The sequence below is a fragment of the Pan troglodytes genome, chromosome 3 (assembly GCF_028858775.2).
Source record: "Pan troglodytes isolate AG18354 chromosome 3, NHGRI_mPanTro3-v2.0_pri, whole genome shotgun sequence".
Classification (NCBI taxonomy): Eukaryota; Metazoa; Chordata; class Mammalia; order Primates; family Hominidae; genus Pan; species Pan troglodytes.
The window spans coordinates 87,742,516-87,761,366 of NC_072401.2; the positions used below are offsets into that span (position 1 = coordinate 87,742,516).

Below are 18,851 nucleotides of genomic sequence, written 5' to 3' on the forward strand. Positions count from 1 at the left end.
ATAAGCAACCAAGCAATCATTCGATTTGAACACACAAATTCCACTGAAAGTCCTCTGGCTACAAATGTGACCTGAGGCCAGAACTAGAGCACGAAGGGAGAACATCTATCCCCATATTTAACAAACAAGTAAATACCCAATTTGTCTTTAGCTTTTAGTATCAGTATAAAAAGAATTTATAACTAGGCTTACATCCAAAGAAACAGATTCATTTACATGAAACCACAATAAAACCTTAAAAATATATTTATGCCTTTAAACATGGGAGGTTTTTCTAGATTACTTAGGTTGGGCAAATTTGTTTTGCTTATGATATTCCTGTAGGATATCCTAACAAGGAAAATCTTATTAATTTTCCTATAAACTTAAAATATTTACATTTTATAGCATTGACAATAAATTATCAGTTCATTCTAACCTTAGAATATATAGACCATGTACTATGAAACCATTAAATACTAATAGCTGCAGACATACCAGACAATGACAGCAAAAACACACTCAGCCCCTCTGGGATCTGTTCATAAACATCCCCTTCCAGCATGGCAAACACACTCCTCTCAACAGCAGATGCTGTTCTGGGGCGAGCAGGCAGGAAGCTGGAGGCAGCTGATTTTCCCACTCTACATATAATTTCTTACTGCCTCATTATCCAGAATCGTTTTACTGAAACTGTGAGGATTTTTTAAGAACAGGAGCCCCTCAAATTAAAGACACTTTGCAACAGCAGAGGAATGACAGGCAAATGAGGAAGCATGAAGACTCTCTAATATTTAAGGTCACACCACCTTTGTCATCTGATTTTCTAGTCCCATTGTAGGGGAGAGAAAACCCAGTTTGCTCCACATAAGAAAATAAGCTAATCCAATACTTTATGTCAATTTTAAGAGTGTGATCAAGGTAGAGAAGGAAATACATACCAGAGGCAGCCAAACCGCTACATCCAAAGCATCCAACTCCTAAAATCTAATGGTTCTGAAGTGGAGTCAGAAGCTTGTGATATACTTATATATTTATTTGTTATATATTTGTAACATATATGCTCACCTAAAGTAGAAAATTCACAGAAGCTTCTCTGAGAGAAATGGTCCTTACTGCAACTATTTTAAATATGTTGATAAGCATTCTGTGTTATCTTCCAGGGTCCGACAACTAGCAGATGAGGGATAGAAGGAGATATTGGATGTTGTACTGGCAATGCCTGGTGCACTTACACTCGTTTTCCTTCCACCTGAACTGTGGTCTATCCCATATGACTTAGCCTGCTTCCTTGCAGTTTGTTCATAAAAGTTATCATCAACATGGCCAGAAGCAGGCAGGGCTGCTGTACAGACACTGTCAGGCTCTGCACCAAAGGCAGCCCATGTAAACAACCTTGTGATTGCTTCAGAGCCTACTGCTGTGGGATAAGCCATTCTTTTTCTGTGGCTAAATTGCAGTACCCTGGGAAGTTATCTGTTTAAGGGGGTAAAAGCAGAGACTAGGTCTCTAGATTTAAATGTTGGGGGAGGGTGAGAAAAATATATGGATAGATAGTTTTCTTGTAATATCTATAGCCTGATTTACTTACAGATTTTCCAGTAAATTACATTTACTTTGTTGAAGGCACAAATACATAGATTCTAACAAATATACTGCCATACTTATTTCTGATTTTTTTTTTCAAAAGAGCTCTGACATTTGTAGGGGACACAGTATCCCAGCACAGAATACCTGGGAATCTTGCCATGAAAAAAAGAAAGCTGCCTGCTGTGACTAGGAGATCACTTTCTTAAAGGGATCCCTTACCTATTTGACTGCAGTGCCAATGTTTCCTCTTATCTCTAACCTGACCCCTGTTCTGTGTTCCTCTCCCCAGCTCAGATTTAGCCTAGAGTTGCTCTGCAAGAGTAACGCCAATAGTTTTATACCTAATATATATACTGTTCCTTAGTAAAATACATCTTAAAATATTTAAATTATACTTCTCACAAAAGTAAACATAAATACATACTAAAAGACATTATTTTTAATGTTTTATGGAACCCATCACATTTTTCAGATATGGAACTAAGGTCAGCACTTCTAACAAGCACAGCTGTCTGGTGTTTTTTTTTCCCTCTCTCTCTCTCCCTGAGTGTGTGTGTGTGTGTGTGTGTGTGTGTGTGTGTCTCTCTCTCTCTCTCTCTCTCTCTCTCCCTTCCCTTCTGTAGCCCTGCATTGGTCTAAAAACCCCTGGTCACAATAAGAATGCTCCCTCCCTCCCTCTGCTACCCCTCACTCCAAACGGAAAGGTTTCAACACGCCCAAGTCTGGAAAGAGATGTTCTGCACAGAGGGAAAAACTGGTAGCTTCTTGCCTCAAAGCTAGTTCACTTGATTAACCTGCTTTCCACCCCACCTCTCTCGTCTCTTCCATACTCCCTCTCCCGCCCCACCAGGAGCAATCAATAGACATCACCCCACCCTCCAAAAACAGGTTAGAACCCAGAACGAGCAAAGAGCCACCTACCATTCCGTGCCTGAGAACTACGATCCTGATCCGGCAGTGTTTGCCCCAGAAATCCTCCCTACTTGTTTTTCATTAACCACATTCCAGACTAACATGGAAGAGATTCTTTGGAGATATGGAGATTGTTTAAAATTAACGATGGACAGGTGATTTCCAAGAAAACCCAATCTTAAACTCACTCAAGCCCCTAGGAATTGAGGGGTGAGGACAAAAAAGGAAATTTGTAAAAATGAAAAAAGAAAAGAAAAAGGTAAGCATATAGCAAGCACCACCCACCCCCATAAAAATAAAAAGTGAAGGGGAGGTTAAAGAAAATAGAAGAAGAGTGGCTTGCTGAATCACCCTCTTTCACTGCCTGGAAACCATTGTGCAGCGTGATGCTGCCTGTACCATTGTGGAACCTACCAGAGGAGACGGACAGAGGGCTTGGGGAATGGGGTTGCTATGGCAACCGAAAGGAGCACACATGACGTCAAAGCCCAGAGAGGTCTAGGGAGGGGGATGAGGGGGAAACAGAAAGAGGAAGAGTCTATGTGCAGCTACAGCTACTGTGTTTTCCGGTGAAATGAGGACCAGGCAAATGTAAAGGAATAAGGTTCGTCGGCAGCCAACATCAGCAACTACGACATCAAGGCAGCCAGCCTGCACAACCTGAAGAAAAGATCCATTCGATGCAGTTCTGGCCCTTTGCACAGCAGCACGGAGGAACAAATACCAGCAGAGCAAAACACCACTGGAAATGCAACCTCTGCTTTTCAACTATCTCTTGCAGTATCTCTAAACGTCAAACAAGTAAGAGATGGTAATAACCTCAGAGGAGAAGCAGGCATTTGAGTGTCGCCTGAACCCCGAGGTCATCTGCACAGCACTATTCCTCTTCTCTGTTTCCTTGTTTTTGTAAAAATCCTGAATAAATATCCACTAAACCAAACTCAACAGACTAATACTTAGGTTGCAATCTGAGTGTACAAAGAAAATACTGATTAATTTGAGTTAACACATCAGAATTCTTTTTGTTTTTTTAATTGCAGATAATTTTCTAGAGAACTGATGCAAATTGTACTGTTACTATTTGGGGCAAATATCGCAATTTTATTTCAGTAATTTGCTCTGCCTTTAACTGTTATAGGGTATTTTTAAAGTCTCCAAACAGTTTTACTATCCATAAATAATAGTTTCTTAGAATGACAACAGTTGACTACTTGCACTATAAAAAAAATTAGGTTTACCAAATTTGTTTTACCTCTTTTATGTAAGAAAAATTTTCAATACAAATTTCGCTTAAACCAACTCCAGCCTTTGGACTTCTCAAATTACGTAATCTAATTCAATTCCTTTTTTGCTTACACTCTTTTGAGGTGGGTTTCTGTTTATTGCTACCAAGTAGTGCTGAGTTGTAAATGATTCCACATTATGTTTTAGAACTAGCATACTTATATGAATATGAAGCTTCTTCCATATGCTACCAGAAAGATACAACATGCAAAAGATGCAAACTCAGCAGTATTGTAGACACTGAAACACGTCATAAAGCTGTAAGAAACGCATAAGGTTTTGTTGTCTTTGTTGTTGCTGCTGTTGTTTTATTTGGGGAGAAAATTTAGAAAAAGAAAGGCTTGAGTGAGTTGTATGTCATTGTAGTTCATTGGATAAGTGTTTGGATGTCCCTTTACTGTAATTTCAATTTCAACAAGAATCAATCAAGACTATCTTCTAGACTTCTCAATGGGCCTACCTGCAAGATAACTATCTCATGCAAAAATATGGATTGATAGCCAAACAACTTTATAACACAAAATAATTGGCATTCTGGCTTTTGAGGTATTATATACTAAGTTTGGACATCAAAAGTCAATTCCCCAATCCCATGGAAATTAAATCAGTTTGTCGAAGAGATGTCTGCATTCCCATATTTATTGCAGCACTATTCTAATAGCCATGGAAACAACTTAAGTGTCCATCAACAGATGAATGTATATATATTATGCATACCACACACAAACACACATACACACACACACACACATGCTGGGATACTATTCAGACTTATAAGAACAGGAAATTCTGTCATTTGCAACAACATAGATGAACCTAGAGGACATTATGCTAAGTGAAATAAGCCAGGCACAGTGAGACAAATACCATATAATCTCACTTATATGTGAAATTTTAAAAAGGACAAACTTGTAAAACTAGAAAGTAGAATGGTGGTTACCAGTGGCTGGAGGACGGAAAGGTGGACAGGGAAAGGGGGGACATTGGTTAATAGGTACAAAGTTTCAGTTAGAAAGGAGAAATAAGTTCTGGTGTACTATTGCACAGCACAGTGACTATAGTTAATAATAATGTTGCCTATTTCAAAATAGCTAAAAGAGAGGATTTCAAAAGTTCTTACTACAAAGAAATGATAAATATTTGAGGTGACAGATAATGAGCCTGATTTGATCATTCTACAATGCATACATGTATCAAAACATCACATTATACCCCATAAATATATACAATTATTGTCAATTACAAATAAAATAAAACAATTTTTTAAAAGTGAATGTCCAGTAACGTAACATGAATGAGGAAAAAAGGAACGCCATCTCTTACCTTACATTGTGAACACAAATATTTATTCAAGATGAATTGTACACCTCAACATAAAAGCTAAAATATATAACACTATTAAAATATAATATAACTTTTTTTAAAGATGGCTTTCTGACCTTGCGGTAGGCAAAGATTTCTTAGGATACAGAAAGCACTTACCATAAAAAAAAAAAAGAGACTTCATCAAAATTAAAAGCTTCCACTTATCCTAAGTCACCATCAAGAAAATGAATAGGCAAGCCAGAGTCTAGATGATACATATATCTGAATACTCTTGATAGCTGAAAATATTCTGATACACACAAATCCTAGATTATAGAAAACATGTCCTACAATTCAATAATAAACATGAACAAACAATTTTGTTTAATGGGCAAAAGACTCTGACAGGCATTTGACAAAGGAAAATTTATAAATGGCCAATAAGCATATGAAAAAGTATTATATATCACTAGTCAGCAGAAATATACAAATTAAAACCAAAGTGAGATACCATTTCATGCCCACAAAAGTGACTAAAATTAAAAAGACTAACATCATCACATATTGACGAGGACATGGAAAACCAGAACTCTCCTACATATATTGGTAGGAGTACAAAATGTTAAAACTACCTTGGGAAATTTTGGTACTTTTTATAATTATAAACCTACACCCAAAGTATGGCTCAACACTCCTATTTATAAGGATTCACCCAAGACAATGGAAACCTACATCTACCCAAAAAAAGTTGGACATAAATGTTTATGCTAGCTTTGCTTATAATAAGCAAAAGCAGGAACAACTCCAAATATATCAACTAGACAGCAGATAATTATGATATACAGTCAGCCCTCCATGTTCATGGGTTCCACATCTGTAGATTCAAAAACTGAAGATCAAAAATATTAGGGGAAAAGGAATAAAAGATAACACACAGAGATAAATAAATACAAATAGAAGTACACTATAACAACTGCTTATATAGCATTTACTTTGTACTAGTTATTATAAATAATTTATAGATGATTTAAAATAATAGGAGGATGGAACACTATGCCATTTTATATAAGGGACTTGAGCATCCACTGCTTTTGGTATGGAGAGGTTGTTCCTGGAACCAATCCCCCTGAGAGTACTGAGGGACAACTGTATTTGCCTAATAGAATATTACTCAGCAATTAAAAAGAATGGCAACCAGAAACAGGTTAATACCAATCATTTTCATCCATTAGGTGTTAGTTTCCTTTTTAAGCTTTTTGAAAATTTATTTATTTTTATTAATGTTATTTTTATTGGCAGTCATAATTGTACATATTTATGGAGAATATTGTGATATTTTGATATATGTATACAATGTGGAGTAATTAAATCAAATTAATTAACATAACTGAGACCTCACATCATTTTTGTAGTGAGACATTTGAAATTTACTCTCTTAGTTGTTCTAAGATATACAGTACATTATTGTTGACTATAGTCACTCTGCTGTACAACAGATCTGAAAATTTATTCCTCTTGTTTTACTAAAATTTTAGTTAACTAAAATTTTGGTTAAATAAAACTCTTTTTTTTTTTGAGACAGGGTCTCACTCTGTTGCCCAGGTGGGAGTGCAGTGGTGCAATCACAGCTCACTGCACCTTTGACCTCCTGGCCTCAAGGGGTCCTCCCAGCTCAGCCTCCTGAGTAGCTGAGACTACAGGTGCCTGCCACTCCACCTGGCTAATTTTTTATTTTTAGCAGAGATGAGGTCTAATTCTGTTGCATAGGCTGATCTTGAATTCCTGAACTCATGTGATCCTCTTGCCTTGGCCTCCCAAAGTGCTGGGATTACAGACAGGTATGAGCCACCTCACCAGGCTTGAAACTCTTTGTTGTTGTTGTTGTTGTTGTTGTTGTTGTTGTTGTTGTTGTTGTTTTGTTTTGTTTTGTTTTTGAGACAGGGTCTCACTCTACCACCCAGGCTGGAGTGCAGTGGTGCGATCTCAGCTCACTGCAGCCTCAACCTCCCAGGCTCAAGAGATTCTCCCACCTTAGCCTCCTGAGTACCTGGGACCATAGGTGCGCGTCACCATGCCCAGCTAAATTTTTTGTTTTTGGTAGAGACACGGTTTCACCATGTTGCCCAGGCTAGTCTCAAACTCCTGAGCTCAAGTGATCCACCCGCCTTGACCTCCCAACGTGCTGAGATTACAGGCATGAGCCACTGCTCCAGGTCCATTGAAACTCTTTTGAAGTATTTTCCAAAGATGTTGATTCTTGGTATTAGTTACAAAGAGTGATAGATTCCAACCTTCCACATATATTTTGGTGTGGATCTTACATACTCATTTCAATTATATTTATGTTATTAAAAAAATCTTTTAAGTCTATTCTATACACTTCAGGAAAATTACTTTTCTAAAATTTGATTATGCAATACAACTTAGTTTAAAAACATCAGTACCTGAATATTTCCCATTCCCGGTTGGATAAAACCAAAACTCTTGGTCAGGTGTGGTGGCTCACACCTGTAATCCCAGCACTTTGGGAGGCTGAGGCGGGTGGATCGCTCGAGGTCAGGATTTCCAGACCAGCTGTCCAACACGGTGAAACCCTGTCTCTACTAAAAATACAAAAATTAGTCCAGTGTGATGTTGGCACATGCTTATAATCCCAGCTAATTGGGAGGCTGTGTGTGGTGTGTGTGTGATGGCACATGCTTATAATCCCAGCTAATTGGGAGGCTGAGGTAGAAGGATTGCTTGAACCCAGAAGGCAGAGGTTACCATGAGCCAAGATCACACCACTGCACTCCAGTTTGAGAGCCCTCCCCACCAAATAAATGTTTTCAATGAAAGGAGAAAGAAAAAAGAACAGATACATATAGAGATTATTATGTTTGTCAGGTACTGTTCATATGTATTCATACTCACCATATAAACTCCCATGAAAGTATCTACTTACTTTCATTTGGCACTTACCATATTGTATTTTGTATTACTGTAACTTTGTGAATATGTAACATCTCACCTTGGCCAGGTAATCCCAACACTCTGGGAGGCCCAGGCAGGTGGATCACTTGAGGTAAGGAGTTTGAGACCAGCCTGGCCAACATGGCAAAACCCCGTCTCTACTAAAAATACAAAAATTAGCCGAGTGTGGTGGCACTTGCCTATAGTCCCAGCTACCTGGGAGGCTGAGGCAGGAGAATCGCTTGAACCCGGGAGGTGGAGGTTGCAGTGAACCGAGACTGCACCATTGCACTCCAGCCTGGGCAACAGGGTGAGACTCTGTCTCAAAAAAAAAAAAAAAAAAAAAATTCTCACCTTGTACTTGACTATGACTTAATCCTCTATTTCTCATTATGTCCCCTGAAAGTTCCTTTTCCATGTATAGCATATCATCTTATACATGGTAGGTGATCAGTAAACATTTATGGTTAATTATAATTATCTGCAGTTTACAATTCTTTTTTACAGTTATCAAAACTTTTTATTTCAAATATTATTATGGAGTGTTACGTTGTGATATATACAATATTAAAGCAGGTAACCTCTGTTACAATATCACATATTTGAACTTTGTATTTAGGTCTAAAAACACTTTAACTGCTTCAAACTCTTTTTCAAAGTGCTTTCAAATAAAACTGTATGTAATATAGAAGTCTGACTTGAATTTTGAATCTTATCAGTTCTATCAATCATAAGAGCTTTTGAAGGAAGAGTCTTAAATAAGTCAATGTAAGTTCTTATTTTCAAAAGCATGGAACTGTATTTAGTATCTTTTATATGCAAATCTATTTATTTAATGGCATGTGTGTAGTCTGAGATAGGACTAAAGATGTTTAGAAATATCTCTTGCTCTCCAATCCAGGAGATCTTCCTTACCTTATAAATACAAACTTTAGAACATTACATTTTCAGAATAAACTACTGAAACATGCAACAATACAGATGAATCTCGAAACATGCTGAGTGAGAAATAAGACAAAAAAGAGTATATACTATATATATATATGTTTACATGAAGTTTCAGAACAGAGAAAACTATTCTATGGAGATAGGAATCAGAGCTGTGTTTGTCTGTGATAGGAGGAGGCAAACAGTCAAGGACCATGTTGACAGCAAGAGGGAAATTTCTATAGTGATGAGAAGGTCCTACATCTTGATAGAGATGTGAGTTATATGGGTATATGCATTCGTCAAAACTCCTCAAAGTGTAATTCTTAAGATCTGTGCATTTCACTCTATGTAAATTAAACTGCCATGAAAAATGTTTAAGTAAATTTCCTCTTGGGAAAAAGGAAAATTGCTGAATGAGCCAATAAGTTAGGGTTCCTAAACCTGAATATCTAGTCCCATACCCTGAATCTTGATTTTTCAGACCCAAGCAGCCACAGCAATAGGAAAGGCCAGAGTCACCAGGATATTAAGAGACCTAACCCTCAGAGTGAGGCAGACAATTGATGGAGATTTACATAGCAATCAACAGATGAGAATTCAGACTCTTAAAAAACAGGTTTTCAGAAAAGCGTGGCAGTAAGGAGATTTCTGGGTTCAGCTGCAGGGACTAATTCAGTGCTGGGACTCGGATGCAGAAGAAAATGAAGGTGCTGAAGAACACTTTCTGAATCCAATTCTCAAGTGAATTAAGGGGGTAGCAGTGAAACCAACTAATGCCCTAAGGTCTCTTGTCAAAAGTGATCCTGGAGTAGGGTGACCAACTGGTCTCCATTTGCCAGGTACTTCTTAGGTTCTAGCAGGCATTTCTCATGTTCTAACACTTAAAGTCCTACATCATAGGAAATCTCTCAATCCCAGGCAAACTGGAGAACCTGGCCATCCTATCCTATAATCTAGAATAGACTTGAACCCTCAGATGGAAGTTGAGAGATAGCAACTGTGAAAGAACGAGTTGCAAAAGAAAGAAGTCATGAGTTCCTAAAAGAGTGATGTCATTAAAGAAGTGTCACCTAGCTATACTTTCAACAGTTAGATTATTATGTCATGAATTAGGATGGTAGCAAGGGGATGGAAAGGGTTTGATAAAAAGCAAGCAAAATTAGCAAAATTATGGAACTGAATCAATAGAACATGCTGACTGATACAATATGAGGGGATGGTGGAGGGTCCACGTTTACTCTTTGAGTACCATGTTCACTATGATTTCACAGAATGCCTTCCCTCAGAGTCAGTCATGTATCTTTCATGATACTATTAGAATATAAGATTTCCCCAAGTGTATTCTACTTGGGGAACACTGGCTTTTTGCAAAAACTATTCCACAGTTCAAAAGTTTCAGAAATGCTGCATATAATAGCTGCCCTTTGGAAAGCCATGTTTTATTACACATACTACAGTGAGCAGGTCTATGCAAACCTACCCTCAAAGGCCAAGGAAGCTGAGAGGCCAAAGAAAGAGGCTACCACATCCAGTTTCTCAGAAAGAAACATTTAATCCCTGTACCCTCACTTGAGAAAGTATTCTTATGTAGCAAGCATTTGTTTTTTTTGTTTGTTTGTTTGTTTTTGGTGAAACATGTGCAGCTAGTCCTGTGTCAGACTGTCTTGCAAAACTTGTGACCACTGGGGAAGTTAGATAAACATTTTTATGAGGGATTTTTCTATGCTATAGGCATTGTTTCTTGACCTTGCTGCAGGAACACAGAATCCAGTCGCCAAACATCAGTCATCATTGGCTACTATCCAGTAGCCAAACCCATCTTGGTTCTGCTTCAAGATGGCATTACTCTTGCCATGTGACAAGGTGTTTTCTATATTACATTAATAAATTAAAGGTGCTGAGAAGCCCTGAGGAAAAGAAAACTATTAAAATTTCTCAATATTACTTCTCAAATGCAGTTTTTAATTAATATCTTTTATCATGCTGTTGGAATGGGAAACACAGAGCCCACAGCTTACCATAGTCATAGTGATTGGCAATGCTGCGAATTTAAAACACTAGCAGTTCCCAATAAGGGTAAACTTTCTGACCTTTAAACTTCATGTAAGAAAAGGGGTCTACCTTCCACTTACTTTTCTTTTTAACTAATAGACTTTATTTGTAGGGCAGCTTCAAGTTTACAGAAAAATTGAGCAGAAAAGTGTAGAGAATTCCCATATACCCTACTCCCTCCCCATAGTTTCCCCTATTATTAATATCTTGCACTCATGTGATACATTTGTTACAACTGATGAACCAATAACGATACATCATTAACTAAAATCCATGGTTTACATTAGGGTTCATTCTTTGTGTTGTACATTTCTATGGGTTTTGACAAATGTATAGCATCATGTTGCAATCACTTTTAATTTTTTTCTTGCTCAGGAGTCAATTTTACATTCAGAAAACAATTGTGTTCACATCAAAAAAAAGTAGATAAATTGGTCTCCTGAAAGTTTTTCCTAGTGGACAGAGCACTACTATTAGAATTCAACGGTACTTTGAACCAACTGTTATTAAGCTTATAAAAGTACGGGTTTGCTTTTGCTTTTGTTTTGGACTGGGAACCTCCCACAACCAGCAAAATTATGTCCCTTTGTGGTTAAACGTACTTTGATTCCAAATACAAAATATCTGCCACAATAAAAACAGTTTCACACAACTTCTCAGTATCCTAATAGCATTTTTTTTTGAAAGTCTGAATGTAGTTCACAAATGATAACGGGGGGAGGGAAAGTCTATTGTAAAATAATATCAAAGAAGATTAAGCCTCCTCAGGTAGCAGCAGCTTAAAAAATCTAATTAGTGTATGCGTCTTTTGAACAATGATGCTAATAGAAAACGCCCTTTTCTTAGATCCCAGCAGAAGCTGGTGTGTGAGATAAAGAAAGTTATTCTTGCCAGACATCCTCAGGTTTACTCACACTTCAATCCATACACATCTGTAGCATTTCCAATTTCCCTTATCCTAGAAGCATGAAAAAAGCATGAAGATACCATGGACTACATTTGAGTTTGGTCTGGAAATTCAACTTCCCACTCTGCGGCAATTCCTGCAACCTTTAATGGGGCTATTCTCACCTCTGACTGTAATTTGTCAGCATGGTGCTCAAAAGGCGGTCACTGAGGTAGGCTAAGAAGCAAAATATGAGCCAAACATTGTGTAATTAAATTAAAATAAAAGTTTAATAATTTTTTATAAACAGGTCTGCCATCACTACTTGCTAAAAATTTCTAATATTAAAGAGCTTATTTTTAAACATTTATATGAGAAGACTTTTTCAATCACCTAACTAATTGGTGAATTCTGGGTCTGTCTTATCAAACAATAGTACAAGTAATAGTAATACATGATGATCGTATACAAACACTTAAAAGAGTAATAATCAGAATTAATAATATGAATTTGGTGTATTTAGTCTTACATTTTTAAGCCAAATACTTATCAGCATAAATTTATATGTGTAGCTTATGTCTGGTCTAAAAATCTGCTGGATTTTCAAATCATTAACAAAAAATATTTTCTTAGAGTATCCTAAACATGCTATTTCACCTATATTGCAATGCTACATTCGACAAGGAAACAGGAAAATAAAAATCTGATCTTGAAAATTGTCCAAATTCATGAAAATAGTGCAATGATAATAGTAGTTAAATTCAACATATGCTTTATATGAGCGTAAGATAATTAAAACATTTTTGAGATAATGCATAAATACTTTCAAAGCTTATTAGAAATATGTATAGGCCAGTCTGTGTGACCTGAGCAGATCGCATGGCCTCTTCATTTCCCAATTTAGGCATTGTCATAATAGGGATAATAATATTCACTTCACAGACTTTTCATGAGAAACAAATTAGATAATGTATGTGACAGTGCCTAGCACAACCCTTAGTAGATGACAGTCACTCAATAGATATTGAACATTCTGATTGCAATGACAGATGTAACCCACACTTAGATTAAAATTTCCTGACATAACGTTGTAAGCTATGAACATTGTCCAATGGCCCAGAAGCATTCATTTTCTGTTGTTTGATAATGTTCTTAAAGTGTATATTCAAAAGGAGATGCAGTTGATCATATGCTATTTGGAGGTGTTGAAGCAGCACTATAGAACTAATAATAAACTTGAAGAAATTTGAGCCTATCTGCCAGTCTACACCTGAGATACTATTCAGGACATCAGTGATTCTTACTGGAAATTTCCCAGATAAAATTCAGCCACTTTGTCAGCAAATATTCAGAGACATAGTCTTTCACAAGAAATAGATAACAAATTTAAAAAAATAATAATTGAGCAAAAATAGTGTCACTGTTAGAGCTGTGTGACATTCTTTTCATTTAATTAAAAATTAATTCAACCAGCAAATCACTGAGTAGCATATCAGTATAAAACTCTATGCTAGAGATTAGAAAAAGAAATCTGAGAAATGGTCACCATCAAAAAGGAGTTTGTGATCTTATTGTTAGACTGGACCACTTGAAAGAAAAAAAAATCTATAAATGAATCCCTACATGTGAAACAAAAAAAAAAATGAAGTCTCCTGTTTGAAAAGGAAAAACCTCAACACAGTCATGCAAGTAGAAAATATGGATCTCAAATCCTGTATTTACCTTGGGAAGAAGCATAGTCAAATAAAAATGGAAACCTTAGTCTCAGTTCCACTGTGACTATGACTACCTATCAGATGTTGGGCAGATAGTGGCTCTGTCGACATGTTTCTTCATCTACAATGTATCAGGTCTAGATAACATGATAATTATGGTTCTGTAACAAAATGGAAAAGAGAGTCTTCAGATGACTCAATGAACAGAATTTAGACAGAGATTTCATAAGAATAGACTTAAAAGTGACGGAAAACATATCTTGTTTGGATGAGAGTAAAGAGATCACTTTCCTAGTTAAAACAAGGAGGAAAGCAGTGGAATATCTTCAACTATATTGTCTTCTAGGCAAAATATACAAACCAAACATTTACATTGCAAATTAAAACATAAGGCAATGAGAATAGGATTCACTGCTAAAGTCAGTTCTGGCTTTTTGAGTCATTTAATAAATACTACCTTATGATAAGTCAAAGTCGCTATCATTTTTATCATTATTATCACAAACGTCATCATTAATATCATCATTATTTTAGCTATTATCTGTTGAAAGCATCCTCTGTGCCATCACTGGCTGATGATTTACAGACATTTGCTCTAGTCACACAGCATTTCTTGATGATTATCTCTAACATCTATCAACCATCCACAGTGTGCCTGGGCCCATGTTACAATACAATCCTCACTACTGTATCATAAGGTAGGTAGAGTTATTGTCCTTATTTCATATGCAAGAAAACGGAGACTTAGAGAGAGTTTAAGTCATTTATTCAGGATCACAAATGACCGCCATGGGTCAGTATTGACATCTGTGCATATCTAACTGAAATTTCAACTTTCAGAGAGGTTAAGAAAAAAATGCGAGTGAACTCAATGATAAGGTGGCAAGATGGCCAAATAGGAACAGCTCTGGTCTGCAGCTCCCAGAGAGATCAATACAGCAGGCAGGTGATTTCTGCATTTCCAACTGAGGTACCTGGCTCATCTCACTGGGATTGGTTACACAGTGGGTGCAGCCCACGGAGGGCAGACCAAAGCAGGGTGGGGCATCGCCTCACTTGGAAGCACAAGGGGTCAGGGAACTCTTTCCCATAGCCAAGAGAAGCCATAAGAGAACAAGAGAACATGCCATGAGGAACGGTGCATTCCAGCACAGATAATATGCTTTTCCCAGTCTTTTCAACCCACAGACCTACAAAGAGACTTAGACTCCCACACAATAATAGTGGGAGACTTTAACACCCCACTGTCAATATTAGACAGATCAATGAGACAGAAGGTTAACAAGGATATTCAGGACTTGAACTCAGCTCTGGACCAAGTGGACCTAATAGACATCTACAGAACTCTCCACCCCCAAATCAAAAGAATATACATTCTTCTTAGCACCACATGATACTTATTCTAAAACCGACCACATAATTGTAAGTAAAACACTCCTCAACAAATGCAAAAGAATGGAAATCATAACAAACAGTCTCTCAGACCACAGTGCAATCAAATTAGAACTCAGTATTAAGAAACTCACTCAAGGGCAGGCACAGTGGCTCACGCCAGTAATCCCAGCTCTTTGGGAAGCTGAGGTGGGCAGATCACGAGGTCAGGAGATCGAGACCATCTTAGTCAACATGGTGAAACCCCGTCTTTACTAAAATACAAAAAATTAGCTGGGCGTGGTGGTGTGTGCCTGTAAACCCAGCTACTTGGGAGGCTGAGGCAGAGGAATCTCTTGAACCCGGGAGGCGGAGGTTGCAGCGAGCTGAGATGACACCACTGCACTCCAGACTGGTGACAGAGTAAGACTCCATCTCAAACAAAAGAAAGAAAGAAAGAAAGAAAGAAAGAGAAAATAAAAGAAAAGAAAAAGAAAGAAAAGGAAAGGAAAGAAACTCACTCAAAACTGCACAACTACATGGAAACTGAACTACCTTCTCCTGAATGACTACTGGGTAAATAAGAAAATTAAGGCAGAAATAAATAAGTTCTTCGAAACCAATGAGAACAAAGACACAACATACCAGAATCTCTGGGACACAGCTAAAGCAGTGTTTAGAGGGAAATTTATAGCACTAAATGCCCACATCAGAAGGTGGGAAAGATCTAAAACCAACACCCTAACATCACAATTAAAAGCACTAGAGAAGCAAGAGCAAACAAATTCAAAAGGTAGCAGATGACAAGAAATAACAGCTTTAAATTTCATATGGAACCAAAAAAGAGTTCATATAGCCAAGACAATCCTAAGCAAAAAGAACAATGCTGGAGGCATCATGCTACCTGACTTCAAACTATACTACAAGGCTACAGTAACCAAAATGGCATGGTAGTGGTACCAAAACAGATATATAGACCAATGGAACAGAACAGAGGCCACAGAAATAATGCCACACATTTACAATCATCTGAGTTTCAACAAACCTCACAAAAATAAGCAAAGGGGAAAGGATTCCCTATTTAATAAATGACATTGGGAAAACTGGCTAGCCATATGCAGAAAACTGAAACTGGACCCCTTCCTTACACCTTATACAAAAATTAACTCAAGATGGATTAAAGACTTAAACATAAGACCTAAAACCATAAAAACCTTAGAAGAAAACCTAGGCAATACCATTCAGGACATAGGCATGGACAAAGACTTCATGACTAAAACACCAAAAGCAATGGCAACAAAAACCAAAATTGACAAATGGGATCTAATTAAACTAAAGAGCTTCTGCACAGCAAAAGAAGCTATCATCAGAGTGAACAGGCAACCTACAGAATGGGAGACAATTTTTGCACTCTATCCATCTGACAAAGGACTAATATCCTGAATCTACAAGGAACTGAAACAAATTTACAAGAAAAAACAACCCCATCAAAAAGTGGGTGAAGGATATGAGCAGATACTTCTCAAAAGAAGACATTAATGCAGCCAACAAACATGAAAAAAAGTTCATCATCACTAGTCATTAGAGACATGCAAATCAAAACCACAATGAGATACCATCTCAAGCCAGTTAGAATGGTGATCATGAGAAAGTCAGGAAACAACAGATGCTGGAGATGATGTGGAGAAATAGGAACGCTTTTACACTGTTGATGGGAGTGTAAATTACTGCAACCATTGTGGAAGACAGTGTGGCAATTCCTCAAGGATCTAGAACCAGAAATACCATTTGACAGAGCAATCCCATTATTGAGTATATACCCAAAGGATTATAAATCATTCTACTATAAAGACACATGCACATGTATGTTTATTGCAGCACTGTTCACAACAGCAAAGAGTTGGAACCAATCCAAATGACCATCAATAACAGACTGGATAAAGAAAATGTGGCACATATACACCATGGAATACTATGCAGCCAGAAAAAAAAGGATGAGCTCATGTCCTTTGCAGGGACATGGATGAAGCTGGAAACCATCATTCTCAGCAAACTAACACAGGAACAGAAAACCAAACACCACATGTTCTCACTCATAAGTGGGAGTTGAACAATGAGAATACATGGACACAGGGAGGAGAATATCACACACCAGGGCCTGTTGGGGGTGGGGGACTAGGGGAGGGATAGCATTGGGAGAAATACCTAATGTAGATGATGGGTTGATGGGTACAACAAACCTCCATGGCACATGTATACCTATGTAATAAACCTGCACGTTCTGCACATGTATCCCAGAACTTAAAGCATAATAAAAAAAAATTTAAAAAAAGATGTATCCCTCATTAGAAGGTCTTTGCACACACTCAGAACGGGAGCACTAAATCACTGTCCAATCATTATTGTCCTGTGTGGAGCCTATGGAAAATTGGCAGTCAGAGCAGCTATGACCTTGTAAGCTGAAGCAGAGAAATCCCCAAAAAGAAAAGGCAGAAGAAGCCCTTCAAGGATGTGGCATACACAGCTTTTTAAAAATGTGACATGGTTGTGAACTGCTGAGAAACAGCAGCTAATAAGACACCTGATGTTCCGCTATAAGGAATGTGACTTCTCCTTTTTGAGCACAGGCTCTTTAGGCCAACTGTGAATTTAAGAGACAAATTCCGAGTTTCTTCAAATAGCTACAGTCCCTAAACTGAAATCCCCATTCATATACACAACGTAGAAGGACTATTGGTAGTAGTCTTTTCAAACACTGATGTACGCTCTGATTGAAGACGTCATCTATAGAAATGAAATACAATGATATTATGAATGCATGTGTACATGCACAAACAAGCACACGTGTTCATCCAGTTAACAAATATTCATTGAATTCATCTACTCTACATGATCAAGACAAAAACGTGTTCGGATATTGCTTCTGCTCTTTCATGGAGCTCAATGATTTTTAGACACAGACATGAATGATTATAATGCGAGGGATTTTTAAATTGCTAAATCATTACAGTGATGGGAATAAAGCAATGAATACTCGGAAAAAAGAGATTATTTCTATCTGGGGTGATCAGAGTGCTCAGAAATGTGTGCACACACACACATACCCACACATATCATAGTCAGCAATATATTTTGTGAGAAATGTCTAGGAACGTACAAAAGGAACCAGCCAATGGTAATGAAGAGACTGTTAACCAAAGATCTACAATACAAATAGAAAAATGAGACAGGTTACTCACTACCACAAGTAACACCAAGAACTTGCAAGAGCTTGCAGTGATGAATTTTGAATAGACAAACTAGAAGTGAAGTTCAACTACCAAAACTTATAAAAATTAAATGAAGGGCCAGGTGCAGTGGCTCACACCTGTAATCCCAGCACTTTGGGGTGCCAAGGCGGGTGGATAGCTTGAGCCCAAGAGTTCAAGACAAGTCTGGACAACATGGCAAAACCTCGTCTCTACAGAAAATATTAGCTGGGCATAGTGGCATGCACCTGTGGTCCCAGCTACTTGGAAGGTAGGAATGAGAGAATCACTTGAGCCCAGGAGGTCAAGGCTGCAGTGAGCCATGAGCATTCCAATGCACTCCAGCTAGGGTGACAGAGCAAGGTCCACTCTAAAAAAAAAAAAAAAAAAAAAAAAATTAAATGGAAAGAAGATTCTGTTTCTAATAAATATAACAGTCAAATAGAAAACACTCTCTCAATCAATAAAGCAAGTACCTCCTTCCCTTATGTGTGAACCTCATACAACTTTCTGTAATGACCTCTGTGAACTCATTGTTATTCTAATGAAGTGGATATGTAAGTACAAATTAATTCTCTCAGTTCCACATGTTTAACACTAAATAACTGAGTGTCTACTAGGTGCCAA

The 18,851-nt window shown here is 37.5% G+C and overlaps 1 protein-coding gene across 34 annotated transcripts in view; it reads right to left on the bottom strand.

The window, feature by feature from the left end:
• MAPK10 (mitogen-activated protein kinase 10) overlaps positions 1–18,851 on the bottom strand; it is a 567,525-nt gene that overhangs the window by 334,895 nt on the left and 213,779 nt on the right. For 5 of the 34 annotated variants that reach the window (XM_001156310.6, XM_009447981.5, XM_016951834.4 and 2 more), the window contains exon 1: positions 2,491–2,893. The exons of 16 other annotated variants lie outside the window; for them this stretch is intronic. The gene's annotated coding sequence lies outside the window, so the exon portion shown is untranslated. Of the gene's footprint in view, positions 1–477; positions 602–1,047; positions 1,341–2,490; positions 2,926–18,851 lie in introns of those variants that run through there. 13 more of the 34 variants (XM_063808966.1, XM_063808956.1, XM_063808963.1 and 10 more) reach the window with 8 other exon arrangements.